This window comes from Cetorhinus maximus, chromosome 12 (genome assembly GCF_964194155.1).
Source record: "Cetorhinus maximus chromosome 12, sCetMax3.hap1.1, whole genome shotgun sequence".
NCBI classification, from domain to species: domain Eukaryota; kingdom Metazoa; phylum Chordata; class Chondrichthyes; order Lamniformes; family Cetorhinidae; genus Cetorhinus; species Cetorhinus maximus.
The window spans coordinates 18,615,375-18,637,679 of record NC_135890.1 but is presented as its reverse complement, the minus strand read 5'-3'; the positions used below and the strand labels follow the sequence as shown (position 1 = coordinate 18,637,679).

Sequence of the window (22,305 nt, the reverse complement as noted above, 5' to 3'; positions counted from 1 at the left end):
AACTTGCTGCACTTCGTTCTCTCAGGTCCAACCCTGACATTGTCATCAAACCTGCTGACAAGGGTGGTGCTGTTGTTGTCAGGCGCACTGACCTCTACATCGCAGAGGCTGAGCGTCAACTCGCAGACACTTCCTCCTACCTCCCCCTGGACTATGACCCCACCACTGAACATCAAGCCATTGTTTCCAGGACTGTTACTGACCTCATCTCCTCTGGAGATCTTCCTTCCACAGCTTCCAACCTCATAGTCTCCCAACCTTGGACGGCCCGCTTCTACCTCCTCCCCAAAATCCACAAACAGGACTGTCCCGGCAGACCGATCGTGTCAGCCTGTTCCTGCCCCACAGAACTCATTTCTTGCTATCTTGACTCCATTCTCTCTCCCCTTGTCCAGTCCCTTCCCACCTACATCCACAATTCCTCTGACACCCTACATCATATCAACAAGTTCTAGTTCCTGGCCCCAACCGCCTCCTCTTCACCATGGACGTCCAATCCCTCTACACTTCCATCCCCAACCAGGATGGTCTGAGGGCTCTCCGCTTCTTCCTCAAACAGAGGCCCGAACAATCCCCATCCACCACTACTCTCCTCCGTCTGGCTGAACTTGTTCTCTCACTGAACAATTTCTCCTTAACAACAACAAAAAACTACTGCGGATGCTGGAAATCCAAAACAAAAACAGAATTAGGGTCATGTGGACTCGAAACGTCGTCTCTTTTCTTCTCCACCGATGCTGCCAGACCTGCTGAATTTCTCCTTAAACTTGTCTCAATTCCTCCAAATAAAAAATGTGGCTATGGGTACCCGCATGGGCCCCAGTTATGCCTGTCTCTTTATGGGGTATGTGGAACATTCCTTGTTCCAGTCCTACTCCGGCCCCCTCCCACAACTCTTTCCCCGGTACATCGATGACTGCTTCGGTGCTGCTTCATGCTCTCGTCTGGACCTGGAAAAATTTATTAATTTTGCTTCCAATTTCCACCCCTCCATCATTTTCACATGGTCCATCTCTGACACTTCCCTTCCCTTCCTTGACCTCTGTGTCTCAATTTCTGGTGATAGACTGTCCACCAATATTCATTACAAGCCTACCGACTCCCACAGCTACCATGACTACAGCTCCTCACACCCCGCTTCCTGTAAGGACTCCATCCCATTCTCTCAGTTCCTTCGCCTCTGTCGCATCTGTTCTGATGATGCCACTTTCAAAAACAGTTCCTCTGACATGTCTTCCTTCTTCCTTAACTGAGGTTTTCCACCCATGGTGGTTGACAGGGCCCTCAACCGTGTCCGGCCCATCTCCCACGCATCCGCCCTCACACCTTCCTCTCCCTCCCAGAACCATGATAGGGTCCCCCATGTCCTCACTTATCACCCCACCAGCCTCAGCATTCAAAGGATCATCCTCCGCCATTTCCGCCAACTCCAGCATGATGCCACCACCAAACACATCTTCCCTTTCACCCCCCGGGCGGCATTCCGCAGGGATCGTTCCCTCCGGGACACCCTGGTCCACTCCTCCATCATCCCCTACACCTCAACCCCCTCCCACAGCACCTTCCCATGCAACCGCAGAAGGTGCAACACCTGCCCCTTTACTTCCCCACTCCTCACCGTCCAAGGGTCCAAACACTCCTTTCAAGTGAAGCAGCATTTCACTTGCACTTCCCTCAATTTAGTCTACTGCATTCACTGCTCCCAATGCAGTTTCCTCTACATTGGAGAGACCAAACACAGACTGGGTGACCGCTTTGCGGAACACCTTCAGTCTGTCCGCAAGCATGACCCAGACCTCCCTGTCGCTTGCCATTTCAACACTCCACCCTGCTCTCATGCCCACATGTCTGTCCTTGGCCTGCTGCAATGTTCCAGTGAAGCTCAACGCAAACTGGAGGAACAGCACCTCATCTTCCGACTAGGCACTTTACAGCCTTCCGGACTGAATATTGAGTTCAACAACTTTAGATCATGAACTCTCTCCTCCATCCCCATCCCCTTTCCAAAACCCCCCCCTCCTTTTTTCCGATAACTTATATAGATTTTTCTTTTCCCACCTATTTCCATTATTTTAAAATGTATTTCCATCCATTGTGTTATCTCTACTGTTTAGCCTATCTCGATCCCTTCCCCCCACCCCACCACCCACTAGAGCTATCTGTACCTTGCTCGTCCTGCTTTCTACCCTTAATGTCACCTATTAGCACATTTCTTAGCTAATATCACTACCGTCAACACCTCTTTGTTCTTTTGTCTATGACATCTTTTGGCAATCTCCACCTATCACTGGCCCTCTATCCAGCTCTACTTGTCCCACCCCCCCTTAAACCAGCTTATATTTCACCTCTCTTCTATTTTTCTTTAGTTCTGTTGAAGAGTCATATGGACTCGAAACGTTAACTGTGTTCCTCTCCACAGATGCTGTCAGACCTGCTGAGTTTTTCCAGGTAATTTTATTTTTGTTTTTGATACCTGTCCTGACTCTCTCCATGCTCTGATCTTAGTAATTTTCTTCAAAAGGTACCTTATTGAAGGCCTTTTGTAAATTTAAACTTATTACATATACTACACCATCCTTGACTATTTTTTCTGTTATTTCAAAGAATTCTGTATGGTTGGTCATGAACTTCCCTTTCGAAATCTGTGATGACTGCTGTTATTATACTTCTGGTTTCTAGATGTTTCTCAATTCCATCTTTAACTAAAGTTTCCATTATCTTCCCTAATATTGATTTTATGCTAACTGGTCTATAGTTCATGGACTTTTTTTATCAGCCTTCTTAAAAACAGGAATCCCATTAGCTGTCTGCCAGTCGTATTGCACAATTCCATTTTGAAATGAAATAGTAGGCCATAATTTCCCAGCTCCAAGGCGCCATATCTGGGGGGGACACTTCCCTCCACCTCTCCAACCCCGGATGTTCCCAGGTAAGATTCGCGTGGCGATTGCCTGTGAGTTGCCTGGGGAGTGCAAACTTCCAATAGGCAATTGCCCTGCACTGGGAGCCATCCAAAAATTGATTTAAATTGCAAACATCGGATTGTTTCAACAGTGTTACATCAATAGTTACCCAGAAGCTGTTAGAAAATTATAACCACTTCTAGCTTCTAGTACAGACCCACAGCGACTGCCCGCTCTGCCCAAAGGGCTTCCCCTTTACCCTCTCAGGAGTCTCCCCCATAACCCCAACTACTACCCCCTCATGGGAGTCCCCCCAACACCCGACTACGTCCCCCCCCCACGAAACTCCCCTCTGGGAGTCCCCCATCCACGGGATCCCCCTCACCGCTCCAAGGCCTGTCCCGACCCAACCGGCTGCCCCACAAAATCCCCCCCAAGATCGTACCCACTTACCTTATACACTTACCTTGTCAAGTACCTTTAAACTTGGCTGGACCTTTATACTTACTTGGTTTACAGCAGCTAGTGCCGTACACAAGTAGGGGTGGCTCACTTTCCTTCAACTCTACAGCCCTTGGCACTAGGTTACAGGGACGTCCTGCACTGCCCAGATATCACCCGCCTGGGTCAGAAAGTCAGGCGAGATAGCATCATTTGGATTTCAAGGTAAGAACTTACGAGCGGGAGTGGCAATCCAACTCAATTGGCACGCCATCGGAAGTTATGGCCCATTATCTCAACCACTGAAGTTGTGCAGAGGTAATGTTTTCACCCCTGTTACTCTGCAAATATATCTCAAAAACTAATGGACAGATTTCAGTGAAGCCTGGTACACGGATAGAATATGACCCATATGGCCCAAGGAAGGACTGATTAGTTTTTGGCGAAAATGCAGATCCAGATCCTAGAATTTTTTAATGATCCATTAACATTGGGAGATAGGATGAATTGACTTTTTTTAAAGAATGTTGTAGATTGTTTTATTTAGAATATTGTTGTTTTAACATGTTGCGGATTGTCTCAGCTGCTGTGGTGGGCTTTGTCACAGTGGTCAAAATGCAAGCAGATGTTTCAGAGCAGGCTGTTGGATGTGGATTGGCCTGATGCCTCCTCAGGGTGATGGAAGCTCTCAAAAAAAAGATTTCAGCTTTGTAGCTATAGAGCATCAACCAGGCAAGGAAAAAGCCTCAAAGAAGAGCTGCAGAAATTGTAATAAAGTTACAGCATGATGGAAGTATGCATTACTACCGAGTGCCCTCTTCACTTATCTCTCTGTAATAGTATCCCTGCTATCTCTTGCCTTGTTTTTTTTCATTGGCCAGAATTTTACCCTTGTCAGGCAGGCTTGGTGGGAGCAGTCAGTAAGCTGACTGCTGCCCACGATCTACTCCGCTCCTCGATTTCACGCGGGTGGGCCAATTAAAGCCCGCCCTGCGTGGATCATGAGCGGCAACGCTCAGCGCTACCTGTGCAGACGGGGGTGGAGGGAGAGTGGGCCTGGCGCGCAGTTCGCGCATGCACTCAAAAGAGCAATTCTATCTCCCTGAGGCACGGAACTGTCTTGGAGATTGATGCGCTTTTTAAAAAAATTATTAAAGATCGTAAAAATTTTAAAAATCATGTCCCGCCATTTGACTCTGTCACATGAGCTGGGACATGTTTTTAATTCAACAATAAAGTCTTCAGTTAATGTTTATTTGCTTTAGGAAACATCACCCTGCTTGTGGATGAGGTTTCCTAAAAAATGGGAAGGCTGCTTGGCCTTTTTGCCTGCCCGCCAACCGTAAGGTTGGACGGGCAGTGTTAATTTGATTTTAATTAGCTAGTTAATGGCCTTAATAGGCCTTTCAATTATCAGCTGGCACAGAGCCGACTCCAGCGCGTGTCATATTACACTCGGGCATGTCAGATGCGCGCACCGCACGTAAAATTCTGGCCAGTGTGTATGGTGAAGGTGCTCCCACAGTGATGTTCATTAGGTTTTTCAGGGATTTTTATCCAGTGCTGATGGGGGAATGACTGATTATCTGTTTATGTTAGAGTGGCAAGAGACTTGGAGGGCAGGGCGATGGTGTTGAAAAAGTGACTGGAACATTGTATTTTTGATTAACGTATGTTACTACAAAGATGATTATATCGGAAACACAAAAGGGACAAGGCAATTGATATTCAAGATTTTGCAATTTTTATTAGGAATTTTATTTAGACAGAAATGATGTGTACAGCTATGTGAATTACTTATTGCAAGGGGGTTTGTTTTTTCCCTGCTGAAACCACCCTTGCTCAACTCAGCTAACCACGCAATACAGATAATCTTGCCGGGGTGGCGGGGGGAGTTGTTTTTTGACTCCCTCCCCTCGTCACCCCCAATCTCAGCAAACAAAATAAAACAACCTGAAGTGAAAAAGACAAAACGAAATAATAAAAATACACTCGTTTATATGCTTCGGTTCATAAATCATTTTTCTCTTTGCATCGTAGGTTGTATCGTAGCTTGCATTGTTGGTTGTACTGTAGATTGGATCGTAGGTTGCACCATAGCGTATTGTAAGTTGTGTCATAGTTTATCGTAAGTTGCATCGTAATACCAAGTTCTCGGTCCTTCAGCCCTTCTTTTCCTTCACTGCACTAAAACCAAATAATCAGACAACTTTTCGTTGCCTTGAATTGTTTGGCTTCCATTCTTTCACTTTCCAGATGGATCCATTCATCACTGTTCTGTTCGCTAGTGCACAAATGCACTAGCGTCCCTGCTGTGGACACAGGAATTCGCCTCACCTCCTGCCAAGGAATCACATCAATATCATTGGAATGAGAAAATGCCCCTCATCTCATTAAACTTGCTCCTTCTACAGACCATGGACAATCTACCATATCATATGAACAAATTCTGCATCAATACCTCCAGATGCCTAAAGCTCCAATAATTCAACCCTACATCTCAACTACTTTACCTTGGTCTATTCCCTTCCACATTTGTTCACTGCCCCCGTCAAAGACTCCAATGTATCCTCCTGAGTGTTTAATCATTTTAGTCTGCATTTATTCCTATAATCTCCAAACTCACATCTAACCAGTTCCAACAGTTTTCCCATTTCATTCCTAACCAATCCCAAGAGTTGCTAATCTCATCCCTAGCCAACCATAATTACCTCTAATCTTATGAATCTTTGAAGAGTCTAATTTCATTGCTGTACAATCCCAATTGTTTCTAATCTCATTTCCACCTTTTAAGATCAGAGTGAATTTATCACTAATCCAGTTGTCAACCCAACACCCCTCCTCCAGGCCACACCCACCATATCCCTCCCCATTCTCCCCAAGCTACACGAACTGCAACATCTTGTGAAACCTTTGATTTTCTCAATCTGTACCTAACCCCACAAATATCAACCTCATTTCCTACCAGATACTAATGCGGCTCCTTTTCATAAAAGTTAACACAGTCTGAAAGAAAGCACGCAGAGTAGATTGTTTGTAATTCAAAAACCAGACTAAAGTGGAATATGGTGAGATCTGTCAGTGTGACAGAAGGAACAAACATGCTTTAAAGATCGAGTTAGTTGCACAGTTCCTGAGGATGTGGAACTCATTCCCAATAAATCCACATGTCCGAGTTAACCATAAACATTCCACTATCTCACCCCTTATGATAGAGCACCTTCAGAGTTTTAGATTAATTAACAAAGAAAAATGACTCAGTTCTTACTGTAACAGCCTTTGCAACTGTCCTGTCATCTTCAGAGATTTGTAATTGTTGGCTATGACACTGGAAGAACTCAAATGTTTTTTGTTTGAATAATGCCAAAAGATGCAGAAGGCAGATGGAGCCTATACAACAGCCCTTATTGCACTGCAATGTCAGCCTGGATTTTGTGATCAAATCTCTGGAGTGGCACTTAAACCCACACCCTTCCGACCGGGAGGCCAGAATGCTATTTGCTGAGCTGCACAGATTGTTTGATCTGGACTTTTTGGTTAATGATGGGAGAGCGTCTTCATTCACCATATCAAATCACCCTTTCATTTAGAAATATACTGGAAATGAAAGAAGAGATGATTGTGGGTGCAGTTTGTGTTTAAAAAAAAACACTGCAGAGGCACTAAGACACACCCAGGAGAGACCTTGCACTGAGACCTACCTGTATTTGTGTCAGTTTTTACTGTGTGGGACACTTCCAGTGTTTTAATGTTAGGGTGTACAAACTTGCCAACTGAATCCCAACTCCAGCCCCTGCCCTGTGGGTTCTGCCAGGAAGGAAATCAGGAAAAACTGCCGAACTTCGGGTCAGTCATTCAGTTGCTGATAATGTTGTCACAGAAATCGCCCCAGTTCTGTTTTTACTCACTAACATGACACAGAAACAACTAACAACAACTCTGCAATAAACATTTAGCACCATTTCAGATACAAGCGAAGAGAAAAAACAGAGACAGATCGAGATGAAATAGAGAGAGGAACACAAACTCCAGTCAATGGTGTCCATTTACACCGTTCCTCCGGGATTTTGTGGATTGGAAATGAGCACCTCTCGGAAATTCTACACCGTGGAAATTACACAAAAAGTAAGAGTGAGAAATAAAACAGTGACTGAGAGATAGAGTCAGGGAAGCTCCTATGATAAGTGATAAGTTGGATCAGTGCTCTTACCTTAGAAAGAAGATAGGATGGCGGGAATCATCCCCCCTCGAAGGGGAGACGCCCGCAGTGAAAAGGAACAAACAACCTAGAGGGCAGCTTTTTATACTCCACTCTCATCCAATCACCGAGAGCTGGGAAACTCCCAGTTTAATCTGCACTTCCTGAGTTGCTCAATGAGCTGAAATCTGCTGGTGTGTCATAAAGTGGGACAACAACAAACAACTTGCATCTATATAGCCCTTTCAATGTGGTAAAATGTATTCGCTTTACAGGACAAGAGATCTTTACAGGGGGAATTCCAGAGCTTTTTTAATATTCTTTCATGGGACTTGAGCATGGCTGGCAAAGCCAGCCTTTGTTACCTGTCCTTAATTGCCCATCAGAAGGTGGCAGTGAGCACTTAGGGCCTTAGCAACCAAAGTTACAGCAGCCAATAGTGGGGTGATGAAAACTGGGGACATACAAGAGACTAGAACTGGAGAAATGCAAAAATCTTGGATGGTTGTTGAGTTGGTGGAGATTGTAGAGATAGGGTGGGGGTAAGGCCATGGACAAACAGTATACTAGTACTAATATTTTCTAGCATTAAGCTCTGGGGAAATTGAAGGGTTATTTTAACCTTGGCCACACCTCCCCTCCCCACCGCCTATTACTCCCACCAAGCTGGTGAGCCAATGTGATCCAATTGGCTGGTATTTTTACACATCACCTGCTTGAATAAAAGTAAAATTGAGCCTGATGGTAAAACAAGTGGCCAGCAGATCAGAATGTGACACAACCAGGTCCCTACTCCTTCATCAGAACAGGGAAGGAAGATTTTGCTGATCAGAATGTTTTAAAAATTGTTTGCAGTGTGGTGGAGCCTGCAGAGCAGGCTGAAATTTGCAGGCAATCCAGATCTGATTGTTGTATATGCCTGTATGTCGTATGTGCCTGCATGCCACTGTAGTGTAAAAGGTGATCGGCAGAGCAAGGGTTAATGTGGGATTGGAGAATAGCACCGCTTGCGGTATGATGTATAGAGTCACATGGTAATAGGCTCTGAAAGAACAGTATAGGGGGAACACTCTAGAAGCAGCTTAGCCTGCATGGTGAGCAGCACCATGCAAGACAGTAACCTGGGATCTGTAAATAGCTAAAGACGATCAATGAAATGTTCTTGTTTAAACATACAAGACCTTCTCATCAATGAGACATCACCGACACCATACTACAATATGGTGATCAGTGGTGGTTCCTTTGAAAAGGTTTCACAACATGGTTGGCAGCTGTGGGTGCTCCTAAAAGATATCACAACAGTGGTGATATGAAAGTTGGCATTTTAAATGATGCCAGAATAGTATCCCAATGTATGAAATGCTAAAAGCAGCTGAAGTCAAGCTATAGAGATGTGCACCTAAGAAAAATGCAATAAGCAGTTGAAGAAGCTTTGCTATAGATTAGAAGTTGAGGAGTCCACCAGAGTGATTGGAAGTCCAATTGCAAGACTCCTGAGTGACGCAAAGTAAAAAGAAACGGGGCAGATCACGCAGATGGGTGAGCACAAATACAAAAATTGCAAGACCCTGAGGGATGCAGTGTGAAGAATACTGGAGTTCATGAGACAGTGAGCAAAAATTACAGAAAGAAGCTGTACTTATGTTGTAGAATAGGTGGCAGTCCCAAGGCTCAGTGGAGTAGAGAAACTGGAATACAGCTGCAAGTAAAAAAAAAGTGAAAAAAACCTGCAGAGAAAAAAAGGAAGGTAGAACAGGGTAAAAACTGCAGAGTTAAAATGAGAAACCTGCAGAGTTTAAAAACAAAAAAAAGACCTGCAGAGTTTAAGAGAAAAACACTGTACCTTTAAGTTAAAACAAAGGGCTAGATTGGACCATGAGCCTGCCAAAAATCACAAAGTGTGTGACATTCACAGAGGGAGTAAAAAAACACCTTCAGTATAAAAAAAGAAATTGTTGCAGTAACTTTCTTTAAAAATAAGAGGTTTCACTGAAAACCTGGTAAAGCACTGGAAACTCACAGCAGAGAAACCAGCAGCTACAGATACTGTCCAGTGAAAAAAAACAGTCACTGCACTTGACAGTCTTAAAGCAGTAATGCAATTTAAAGTGGTAACTACAAGAAAAAAGAACAGCCATGGACATCAAATTAGACGAGCCAACTGTATTAGTGTTATGGAAAGGGCTAAACCAGAACCAAGAGTGGAACTTTTGGCGAAGACAATTTTTCATATACAAGATAAGTACAAGATTAAACAAGGATTTGGAAGCAGTACAAGTTGATATGCTTGTATTCATGTTTGGTTCATTTGCTGGTGAAGTACTCCACCACCAACATATAGATCAATACTCAACAACATTTGGTGAGATAGTAAAAGGCTTTGACAGACATTTGGAACTCCAAGTTATGGAGATTGCAGATCATAGAAGAAAGTCTAGCACACCCCCAATGAAGCACTGAGGGCAACAAGAGACTCCAGAGAAAGGGCAACCCCCAATAAATTGGCAAGAGCAACAAGAGACCCCAGAGAGAGGGCAACAAAAGACCCCACAGAGAGGGAGTCAAAAGGCCCCAGTGTGAGAAATCCGAAAGACCCCAGAGCAAGGGAGGCAGACGGCTGTGTGGAGTGAGAAGATGGATCTGTATGAAGGCAAGCTATCTGAGGTGACTAAAAAGAAGCAAAACTTGCAAAAAGTCAATGAAGCTGTGCCACAGGAAAATGTTCACAACAGAGTTGAACTGGAAGATTTGAAGCATAAGAATCAAGCTGAAAACGCACCATAAACTGAAGTTTTCAATGAACCAAGCTGTTCAAGATCTGAACAAACAAATTTTAGAGATGACACAAAGGTATCAAGAGGAAATAACGACCCTCAATTCTGGCAAATCAGGAATTGGGAAAACTCAACCAGATGTACAGCCAGGCAAAACAGCAGGCAGAAAAGGCAAGCAAAGAAGTTGCAACCCTGGAAGGCTCCTTGGAGAATCAATATGTAGCCATAGGAAAACATGAACTAAAAAGGATATTGAGTATTACTTCAGGAAAAGCTGCACTGGAACAACAGTAACAACGAAACAATGCGCTGAAGCCCAGAGTGAGTTGGCATGAGGCCAACAAGAAAATAAACAGTTGAAAGATCAATTGATTATCCTTCAAGATCAAATGCAAATGGAATGCATAACCATTTAGCAACTTGAAAAAATGACGACGGTCTTAAACTGCAGAATGGAAGCACAGCAGCAGAAACCTAAAGCTCAAGATGAAGCAAGCGAGCTTTGCAAAGAAAAGGAAAACCTGATGAAAGACCTTCACACACTACAAGAATCCTTCAGGCTAAAGGTTATTTCTCTGGAAAATTATGAAGAGAAGGAACATGAATTTAATGTCACCCTGAACAAACTGAAGAACCAGCTGGCAGAGCAGACTCAGCAATGTTCTTTATTCCAGGAGGAAGCTGAAAGCTACAGGAAACAGACTGAAAAGCTGAAGAAGCAGTTGAATGAAAAAGAGGAGGCATTGAAAGAAAAAGCCATAGAACTTTCTAAACTACGAACGGATAATGAAGCCATGAGTAGCACAATTACAGAAGTTAAGACTTTGGCAGAGACAGACCTGACCAACAGAGGATCCAAAATGAAGGACAAAGACAAAGTTCTGTTCCAGACAGAAAAAGAAAAGACAGGAATGAGATCGGAAAATGTAAATCCGACACTGAAGTGCAAGGCAATAGAAGAAGGAAAAGCTGAGCTGAGTGAAAACATTCATAAGCTTGCAAAAGGATTTGAAAAGATAAGAGCAAACAAGTGTTTGGCTGAAATTGTGAAACAAGTGGAAATGAAAGTTCCATTTGTGAAACACCTATGTCCAGCAAGAACATGGCAGATACCACAGAAAAAGAAAATTCAAGTCCACTCTAGGAATGAATGGAGTGCACATTTCCCTTGAAAGGAATGGGACAAGTCCATAGGGCAGAATTTTACGCCTCACCGGCAGGCGCATGCCCGACCCAATCGGGCGTAAAATAGCACGACAAGACGTTGGGCGAGCATCCCGACATCATCCCACATGAGTGCAATCTTCAAGTCGGCACGCGCGTGCGGGTGTTGGAGCCACGCCCACCATCAATTAAGAGGCCACTTAAGGCCAATAAAGACCCAATTGAACCCAATTTTACGTTGCCTGTGCGATTTCACGCTCGCCGCATGGGCAAAACGAGCCCACATTTTGCAAAACCTCATCCAAGGGCGCAATAAAAAGGGTCAGCAGCATTGCCAGTGTGAGCAGTGAGCAATTTAGGAGATAGTTTGCTGCTGGTTGCTTATTTGAACTTGACAGCTTCATCTCTGTTCTGAGCTTCATTAGCATTTCCAGGCTTCATTTCAGGACTCATTGGTGTCTCGAAGGACCCCGGAGGATTTTGACCATGTAGACTCTTCCAGGTATCCGATAGCCTTCAGTTTCCCTGATAATGTAGATTGTGGTCTCTGCTGGTGGCACCTCCTCTGAGGAGGAAGGGAGGGGCAGAAGGGAGAGGAGGTCAAGTGTCCCAAAGCAGCTACCTGAGGAGCGACCAGTGGGAGAAGAGGTGTAGGCACAAGGGGCACAGGGCCAGCAGGTAGTCCAAGGTGGAAGGGACCGCAGAAGATACCACTATCCCGCTGCCAGGGTTTACGGGTGGTGATGCAGCTACATCAATATGTGCGAGGTGCAATGCCGAAGGAGGCTCTGCCTCTCCAGATGATTGGGTCTGAGATCACCTCCATCTGTGTGGGTGGAAAGCCGATGCCAGTGGCTCTGAAGATCACAGTGGCCCTCAACTTCTATGCCTCCAGCTCTTTTCAGGGGTCAGTGGGGGATCTTTGTGGTGTGTCCCAATCAGCTGTCCACAGTTGCGTTAAGCTGGTGACAGAAGCTCTGTTCAGGTAAGTAATGACATTTATTCATTTCCATCTGGACAAGGCCAGCCAGGTTGAGTCAGAGGGTTTGTAGTGATTGTTGAGTTCCCCCTTATTCAGGGTGTAATCGACTGACACACGTGACCATCAAGGCACCAGCAGGTCAACCGGATGCCAAAGATCTGCTTCCACCTCATGCCAGGGGTGCTGCCTTCATCCCGGATGTCTGAAATGACCCTTTCATTTGAACCCAAAGCCCACTCAGTGCCTGTGCAACAAAGTTTAGAGCCACTCACGTCCAGCATTAGATACTTGCGTACCCGGCACCAAATAAATACAAAGGTGAAGCATACTCAGGCCATTACGACAAAAACAAAATTTGTCTCATTTTGACAATCCAAAAAAATTAACATCACCTTCTCTGGTCTTCATTCCCAGACCAGTAAAATTAAACAAAACACTATACAACAGATGATCACCCGTGATCAGCCCCTTTTGTGTTCATGGTGCCTTAAACTTACGCTTGTGAGTGCTATGTCTTGGTGCCCCCCTCACTGGTAGCGGCATTTCAGACAGCCTGCTGACTCTGGTGTCCTGTTGCCCTTGATGATCTTGGCAGTGTCCTCTGGCCAGTGAGCCTGTGTTGGCTCCACCTGCAAAGGACCGGCCAGTGCTACGACTGGCATCTCCTCAGTCATCGCAGCCTCATCAGATGCCACGGTCACTGGCAGAAGGGCTGAGGAGTTGCTGCCATCATCCAGAGCGCCCTGAGAGGAACCCGCAGAGACAACAAGCAGCTTGTGCACCAACGTGAGGTCGCTCTGAACTTCCCTGCTTGTCATTGATGGATGGGCACCTGGCTGGGATACTGGGTGCCTCATCCATCTCCCACACTAGCACTGACCATCTGAGATCATTGCCTGTGTGAGGGCTTGCAGGTCCGAGCGCAACCTCAGGAACCCCTGATGCTGTTTCTGGAGCTGCCTGTCCATGAGAGTCACCACTCTCTCAATGGAGGTGGCAGTGCGCTGGGCCATGAGGGTCAACGTAATGCTCACGCTCCGCATGGACTCCTCCATAATAGAGACCATGGCATGCATACCCTCATGGATCTCCGCCAGGTCCTCCCGCTAGAATTCCAGCTTCTGCCGCCTAATGGACGATTCCAGAGGCTCATCATCTGTCTCTGACTCAGCATTGTCCTGGCCTCTAGCAGTCCTCCGACTGCCGGTGCCCTGGGCACTCTCTGTCTCCACCTGCTCCACAAACAAGTGTGAACCTCCCTCACTGCTGTGCTCCGACATTCTAGCCGAGGATCTAATGCCCACCGAGGTGCTGGTATCTGCACTGGTGCCTGGTTCAGAGAGGGGGTGTGACGCAGGTGCATGTGAAGTCTGGCGGTCCTCTGGCATCTGGGGCGGCTCTTTGGGTTCCTGTGATTGAGTGCGTGCTGGCGAATCTAAGAGAGAACAACAACTTGTCATTAGTTTAAGTCATCACACTGTCACTGTGCGTGCCAGGCACCCTGGTGAGACAATGGAGATCTGCATCTTGGTGCGATCGTCTTTGAATGATCAATGGGGACTCCAGGTTTGAAGCTCCCATTAATGATGAGACTACAGAAGAATGTTTGCACCATCTGCAACCCTCACCTCTGTGCACTACACTCTTACCTTCGTCTGACACCCCAGCTTCTCTGCAACCGGTTGACTGAGGTGCATGGTGCCTCTCCAGCTCCAAGACATCCTGCTCGAATCTGGATAGGATTAGGACGTTTGGGGGGCATCTGCCTGTCCACGACCCTTCATTGTTGTTATGAGTTGTCATCTCTTGTAAGGATAGAGGAGCATGGATTAGTCCACTCTCTACCTGCAGCGCCATTGTAGCCTGGCCAAACCCACCTGAGGAACACCTTGCAGGGCATATCTGAGTCGTGGCCCTCGAGCCACATTCAGGCTCTAACACCCCTCAGGGGGTAAGGCCAGATCTTAACACTTCAACACACTGATCTATGCCAACACAGTATTCACCCTTCTCTAATGTTCTTATTTATCAAGAATGGCTAAATAGTTTAGGCCTTTATTCATTAGAGTTTAGACGAATGAGGGGTGATCTTATTGAAATGTACAAGATTTTGAGTGGGTTTGACTGGGTAGATGTTGAGAAGATGTTTCCACTAGTGGGGGGATCTCAAACTAGGGGACATAGTTACAGAATAAGGGGACACTCATTTAAAACTGAGATGCGAAGGAATTTCTTCTCTCAGAGGGTAGTGAATGTCTGGAATTCTCTACCTCAGAGAGCTGTGGAGGTTTGATCATTGAAAGTATTTAAAGAGAAGGTGGATAGATTATTGAAATATCGGGGAGTTGAGGCCCATGAGGAGCTAGCACGAAAGAGGAGTTTGGGGCAGATCAGCCATGATCTTATCGAATGGTGGGGCAGGCTTGAGGGACCGAATGGCCTACACCTGCTCCTATTTCTTATGTTCTTATGTTCCAGAGCGCAGCAAATCATTAAATCTTTTGCGGCACTGCACCCATGTGTGCCACACAACGTCGCGGCTGCTGACCTGTGCTGCCATCTCCTCCCAAGCTCTTTTTGTTAGGTGCGGTGCCTTTGGGGATGAGGGTGTCCCTCCTGGAAGGCACCTCCTCCAGGAGGACCACGGGGCACTCACCTGAAAACTGGGTGGCTGAGTGCCCACTTGAACTGCCCTCCCACCTGGTGTCTCCAGCCTCACTTGATGTCATAACCTTGGTGTTCAGAACGCTGCAAATATGTTCTTCCCTGGCAGTCTTCAAGGAGCTGCTTGTGCCGCTTTTAAACTGGCTGCCAGATCACCATTGGACCCGCTGCTGACAGGTCCCAGCCTGCCCCTTCCCGACCATTGGGAAGACACCAGCCAGCGTGAAATCACAGTCAGGGGCCAATTACGGGCAGTGGCCCGTTTCCCAACTGGTCGCGGGCCCGTCAATTGTGCCCACCTGCCAAGGGTAAAGATCAGGCCACAGTGTCAGAAAAAACAGATGAGCTGTTAATAAAAAGAAACTCAAAATGAAGGAGCGCAAAAAGTGAATCAAATGGAGGTAACCAAGTACCAGAAACACAGAGTACTACTACCATTCTTTACACAGACCTAGATGTGGAATTACTAGCAAGCCTCAAGACCGTCAGAATTTATAAGGTCAGAGACTTGAGATGGGGGAGAATGGATAGCAAATAAAGATTGTATTGTAATACTCCATTGGAAAGTTTTCCTTGGAGAAGAAAGGGGGACGTTGTATGCGGCTGTATGTGCCTACATGCCACTGTAATGTAAAGGTGCTCGGCAGAACGAGGGTTAACCTGGGACTGGAGAACAGCACCGCCCACAGTATGATGTATAGAGTCACATGGTAATATATGAGCGATTAGTCTAGGGAAAACACTCTAGAAACAGCCTAGCCTATATGGTGAGCAGTACCATGCAATTCAGTAATCTGGGATCTGTAAATAGTTAAAGATTACCAATAAAGGGTTCATGTTTAAACACACAACACCTGCTCATCAATGAGACATCACCGACACCATGATACACCATGGTGATCAGCGGTGATATTACAAAACCAAGGACAGATGAAGAAGAAAGGGGAAACTCTTTCGAGTTATCAACAGTCACAGATTGCAACTCTTTCGAGTACAATCACATTTCTTGGTTTCCGGGAGTGGGACATGAACCCACAACCCTCTGATTCAAAGGCGAGGGTGCTATGAACTGAGCCACAGCTGACACAATTATCTTCATTAGTGAGTAGGTGTCAGCTGCATTTCATTGCTTTCTTCAATAAAAAGAATTGTATGGAGAGTTTTTGTGCTCATGGAGTAAAGTAAGTTTAATCTGAAGAATGGAATATTCTTTGGGGCGATGTACTAGAGCAGGAATGCCCAACCTTTTTGTGTGGGAGGCCACATTTCAATTTTTTCTCACTCAAGGAGCTGATGAGCAAATTTCAGAAAAATAAGGTTTGGCATAACATTAAATGTGAATTTTCAAAAAAAAATGCTGAGGTATGGTAAAAACAAAAACAATGTCAAAGCAATACATTGATTATTTTTACTCATTGTTTAAAATTAATATGGCCATTAGAGTGTGACAGTGTGTGCGTCTGGTTCACTGAGTCTCAGGGTGCTCAGTCACGCACCCTCACCCACTGTGTACACACACACTCTTCTTCCCTCTCTCTCTCACACACACTGTCCTGTCTCTCTCTCTCTCTCCCCCTCCCGCCACCCCCCCACCACCCATACATACAAACACACACACACTGGGCAGAATTTTGCCCTCGGATGGCATGTGGGCCCCACTGGCTTGGCGGTGGGTGGGCAGCCGACCCCGCCACTGAAATGGGGCCTGTTGCCATTTTGAGTGGGTGGGCCAATTAAGGCCCGCCCAGCAGCATCCCCGAAGCGCTTCCTGTTCCAGGGGGGGAGGGAATCCCCAACTGTCAAAGTACGCTCTTTCGCACATGCACGCGAAAGAGTGCACTTCTCCCTAAGGCAAAATCCTGTCTCAGGGAGAATACTGACAGTGGTAAAAACTTTAAAAATAGAAACATTAAAAAATTATTAACATGTCCCCCTCATGTGACAATGTCACACGAGATGGGACATGTTAATAAAGAACACATAAACTTTATTATTTTTTTGTACAAAACGGACATGAAACTTCATCCCGCCAGTGGATGAAGTTTCATGAATAATCAGAAGCCCGCTGGGGCTCCTGGCCTGCCCGCCAGCCTTAAGGTTGGCTGGGCAGGTCTTTAAGTACTTTAACTAGCCTGTCAATGGCCTCAATTGGCCGTTGACAGGTCGGCGGGCGGACAGCGAAATCAGCTGTCGACCCGCCTTCCTAAAAATTTAGATGGCCCGGGATGACGTTGGGGATTCCTCCCGACGTCATCCTGCATCACTTTCCCCTCGGCGACTGGGCCCCGCCCCCAAATCGCCGAGGGGAAAATCCTGACCACTTTCCCTGAGGCCTACCGGGCCCCACTTTCATAGAAACATAGAAAATAGGAGCTAGAGTAGGCCATTCGGCCCTTCGAGCCTGCTCTGCCATTCATTATGATCATGGCTGATCATCCATCTCAATAGCCTGCTCCCGCTTTCTCCCCATATCCTTTGATCCCTTTCGCCCCAAGAATTATATCTAACTCTTTCTTGAAAACATACAATGTTTTGGCCTCAACTACTTTCTGTGGTAGCAAATTCCACAGGCTCACCACTCTCTGGGTGAAGAAATTTCTCCTCATCTCAGTCCTAAATGGTCTACCCTCAGACTTGGTATCCTCAGACTGTGACCCCTGGTTCTGGACTCCCCCACCATTGGGAACATCCTTCTTGCATCTATCCTGTCTAGTCCTGTTAGAATTTTATAAGTTTCTATGAGATCCCCCCTCATTCTTCTGAACTTCAGTGAATATAATCCTAACCGACTTAATCTCACCTCATATGTCAGTCCCGCCATCCCAGGAATCAGTCTGGTAAACTTTCGCTGCACTCCCTCTATAGCAAGAACATCTTCCTCAGATAAGGAGACCAAAACTGCACACAATATTCCAAGTGTGGTCTCACCAAAGCCCTGTATAATTGCAGCAAGACATCCCTGCTCCTGTACTCGAATCCTCTGGCTATGAAGGCCAACATACCATTTGCCTTCTTTATCGCCTGCTGCACCTATATGCTTACCTTCAGCGACTGGTGTACGAGGACACCCAGGTCTCGTTGCACATTCCCCTCTCTCAATTTATAGCCATTCAGATAATAATCTGCCTTCCTGTTTTTGCTACCAAAGTGGATAACCTCAAATTTATCCAGATTATACTGCATCTGCCATGCATTTGCCCACTCATTCAGCTTGTCCAAATCATACAGAAACCGCTTTGCAGAACACCTTCGTTCTGTCCGCAAGCATTACCCAGACCTCCCTGTCGCTTGCCATTTCAACACTCCACCCTGCTCTCATGCCCACATGTCCGTCCTTGGCCTGCTGCATTGTTCCAGTGAAGCTCAACGCAAACTGGAGGAACAGCACCTCATCTTCCGACTAAGCACTTTATAGCCTTCCGGACTGAATATTGAGTTCAACAATTTTAGATCATGAACTCTCTCCTCCATCCCCACCCCCTTTCTGATTTTCCCCCTCCTTTTTGTTTTTTCCAATAATTTATATAGATTTTTCTTTTCCCACCTATTTCCATTATTTTTAAATGTATTCCCATCCATTGTTTTATCTCTACCTTTTAGCCTTTTTCGATTCCTTCATCCCACCCCACCCCCACTAGGGCTATCTGTACCTTGCATGTCCTGCTTTCTACCCTTAATTAGCACATTCCTTTAGATAATATCACCACCTTCAACACCTCTTTGGCCTTTTGTCTGTGACATCTTTTGGTTATCTCCACCTATCACTGGCCCTCTATCCAGCTCTCTTGTCCCAACACCCACCCCTTAAACCAGCTTATATTTCACCCCTTTTCTATTTTTCCTTTGTTCTGTTGAAGAGTCATGAGGACTCGAAACGTTAACTGTGCTCCCTTCCACAGATACTGCCAGACCTGCTGAGTTTTTCCAGGTATTTTTGTTTTTATTTTCGCTTTCCAGCATCCGCAGTTTTTTGCTTTTATCACACAGAAACATCTCTGCATCCTCCTCACAGCTCACATTCCCACCCAGCTTTGTGTCATCTGCAAATTTGGAGATATTACATTTAGCTCCCTCATCTAAATCATTAATATATATTGTGAATAGCTGAGGTCGTAGCACTGATCCCTGCGGTACCCCACTAGTCACTGCCTGCTGTTTATTCCTTCTCTTTGTTTCCTGTCTGCCAATCAGTTTTCTATCCATCTCAAAACACTATCCCCAATCCCATGTGCTTTAATTTTACACGCTAATCTCTTATGTGGGACTTTGTTGAAAGCCTTTTGAAAGTCCAAATAAAGCACATCCACTGGCTCCCCCTCATCAACTCTACTAGTTACATTCTCGAAAAATTCCAGTAGATTTGTCAAGCATGATTTCCCCTTCCTAAATCCATGCTGACTCTGTCCGATTTGCCCCGGGACCTAGCGGACCCCGCTCTCACCCTGGGTCCTACTGGGCTCTGCCTTCGCTCCCAGCTCCTACCGGGCCCCGCTCTCACCTTGGGTCCTACCGGATCCCGCTCTCGCCTCAGATCCTACCGGACCTCGCTCTCACCCAGGTCCTACCAGGCCCTGCACTTGCCCCGGGCCCTCTCGGACCAGTTCGCGCCTTGGGCTCTCCCACCCCCACTCTCATCTCGGGTCACCCTGGCACCATCTCAGGCTTCACACTCTTCTAAACCATCCCCCCCTCCCACTGGCACCCCATCTCATATTTTTACTTGTCAACGTGCTCTGAGATCTGGAGGCAGGGAGCTGAAATTGAAAAAAACTTACCTTTCCACTGCTTGCTGCTCATCCAATCATAGACTGGTTTCTCCCTGCATTTGCTGCTGATAGGCTCCTATCAGCATCAGCGCAGGGAGAAACCAGCAAGCAACGTTTTTCAAATCTTAGCCTATTCAATAGACTCTATTGTATTTCCAACAACGTTTGGTTGACCGAGTCGTGGGCCACAATCCGGCCTGTGGGCCGCTGATTGGACATACGTGCACTCGAGGGTACAAAAGATGAATCTATTTAGTTCAAATTAAGGAACAGAAAAGGAGCTGTTACATTGCGAGGGTTTTGCCAAGGACCTCCAAATAATAAGGAGCCAATCTGCAGGGAATTTTCAGAAAAAGTTAAAATAATAGAGCAGTACAGTAATTGTTGGGGAGTTCAATTACCTTAAAATAGTCTGGGAAGAAAAGTATAAAGGAAAAGAAGGGTGAAGAATTCCTAAAATATGTGTAGAAGAACTTCCTTAGTGAACAAATTTCTAGCTTAACAGATTGAAGAAGATCTGGATTTATTTCTCGGGATTCAAGTAGGGCACTTGGAGGGAGTTGCAGTGGGAGAACATCTGGATAATAGTGATCATAATATAATTAGGTTAAAAGTAGCGTATTTACTCATATAAAAGTCGAATTTTTGAGGCCAATTTTTTAGTCCAAAGTCAAGGGGCTGACTTTTACACGGGTAATGTAAGCTAACTGGTCAATAGTTCATGGAATAGTTCAGAGATTTTGATACAGTGGTGAGGGAATGGCCGATTATCTGTTTACCTAAGAATGGCGAGTGACTTGGAGGGCAATACGGAGACGATAGTGTTGAAAAAGTGACTAGAACATTGTATTTTTGATTAATGCATTTTACTAGAAAGAGATAATTGTATTGGAAACACAAAAGGGACAAGACAATTGCTGTTCATTCAAAATTTTTCCATTTTTATTCAGTTTTATTTAAACAGAAATTATGGCACAGCCTTGTGAAGTATTGCGAGGGGGATTTGTTTTTTCCCTGCTGAAAACCTGCGCCCCCACCCACCTGAGCTAACCACACAACACAGACATCTTGGAGGGGGTGGGGATTGATTTTTGAACAGCTGCCCCTCCCCAACCTTTTTTAATTACAAACAGACTGAAGTGGAATATGGGGAGATCTGTCAGTGTGACAGAGGGAACAAATATGCTTTAAGAATTGAGATAGTTGTACAATGCCTGAGGACATGGAACTCATTCCCAATAACACCTTGTGTGTGAGTTAACCACAAACGTCCCACTGTCTCTCACCCCTTATGATAAAGCACCTTTGAAGTTTTAGGTTAATTAACAAAGGCCAGTGACTTCGTTGTTGCTGTAACAACCTTTGCAACTGCCCTGTCACCATAAGACCATAAGATGTAGGAACAGAAGTAGGCCATTTGGCCCATCGAGCCTGCTCCGCCATTCAATGAGATCATAGCTGATCTGATAATCCTCAACTCCACTTTCCTGCCTTTTCCCCATAACCCTTGATTCCATTACTGAAGTTTTGGTTAATGATGGGATTGTAGCTTCATTCACCATATCAAATCACCCTTTTATTTTAATAAAAAAGCAAAATGCTGCGGATGCTTGAAATCCGAAATAAAAACAGAAAATGCTAGAAAAACTCAGCAAGACTGGCAGTACCTGTGGAGAGAGAAACAGAGTTAACGTTTAGAGTCCGTATGACTCTTCTTCAGAGCTGTGCTTTTCTGTGCTTTAGAAATCTACCGGAAATGAAAGAGATGATTGTGGATGCAGTTTGTGTTTAAAAAAAATCCACTCCAGAGGCACCATGACACAACCTGGGGAAATCTTGCACTGAGACCCAGCTGTATTGTGTCAGTTATTACTGTGTGGGGCACTTCCAGTGGCTTAATGTTAGGGTGCACAAACTCGCCAACTGAACCCCAATTCCAGGCCCTGCCCCAGGGCTTCTGCCAGCAGGGAGATCAGGAGAAACTCAGCAGAATTTCAGGTCACAGCAATCGCCCCAGTTCTGTTTTTACTCACTAACATGACACAGAAACAATTAACAACAGCCTTGCTCTAAGCATTTAGCAACACTTCAAATACAATAGAGAAACAGAGACCCAGAAAGACAAAATAGAGAGACGAACACAGACACCAGACAAACGGTGTCCATTTACATCATTCCTCTGGGATTTTTACCTCAGAAAAAGGATAGAATGGCGTGAATCACCCTCCTGCTGAAGGGGAGACACCTGCAGTGAAAAGGAACAAACAACCCAGAGAGCAGTTTCTTGTGCTCCACTCTCATCCAATCACCGAGTACTGGGAAACTCCCTGTTTAATCGGCGCTTTGTGAGTTGCTCCATGAGCTGAAGTCTGCAGATGTAACATAAAGTGGGACAACAGCAAACAACTTGCAT

At 45.6% G+C, this 22,305-nt stretch overlaps 1 long non-coding RNA gene across 1 annotated transcript; it reads right to left on the bottom strand.

Annotated features, from left to right (window-relative positions):
* Positions 1-5,414: 5,414 nt before the first annotated feature.
* LOC144687259 (uncharacterized) lies at positions 5,415-9,333 on the bottom strand. The gene is made up of 2 exons (XR_013578104.1): positions 7,555-9,333; positions 5,415-5,684 (listed from the first exon to the last, which is right to left on the bottom strand). It is a non-coding gene; the product is annotated as an uncharacterized LOC144687259 (long non-coding RNA).
* Between the last annotated feature and the right edge of the window lie 12,972 nt (positions 9,334-22,305).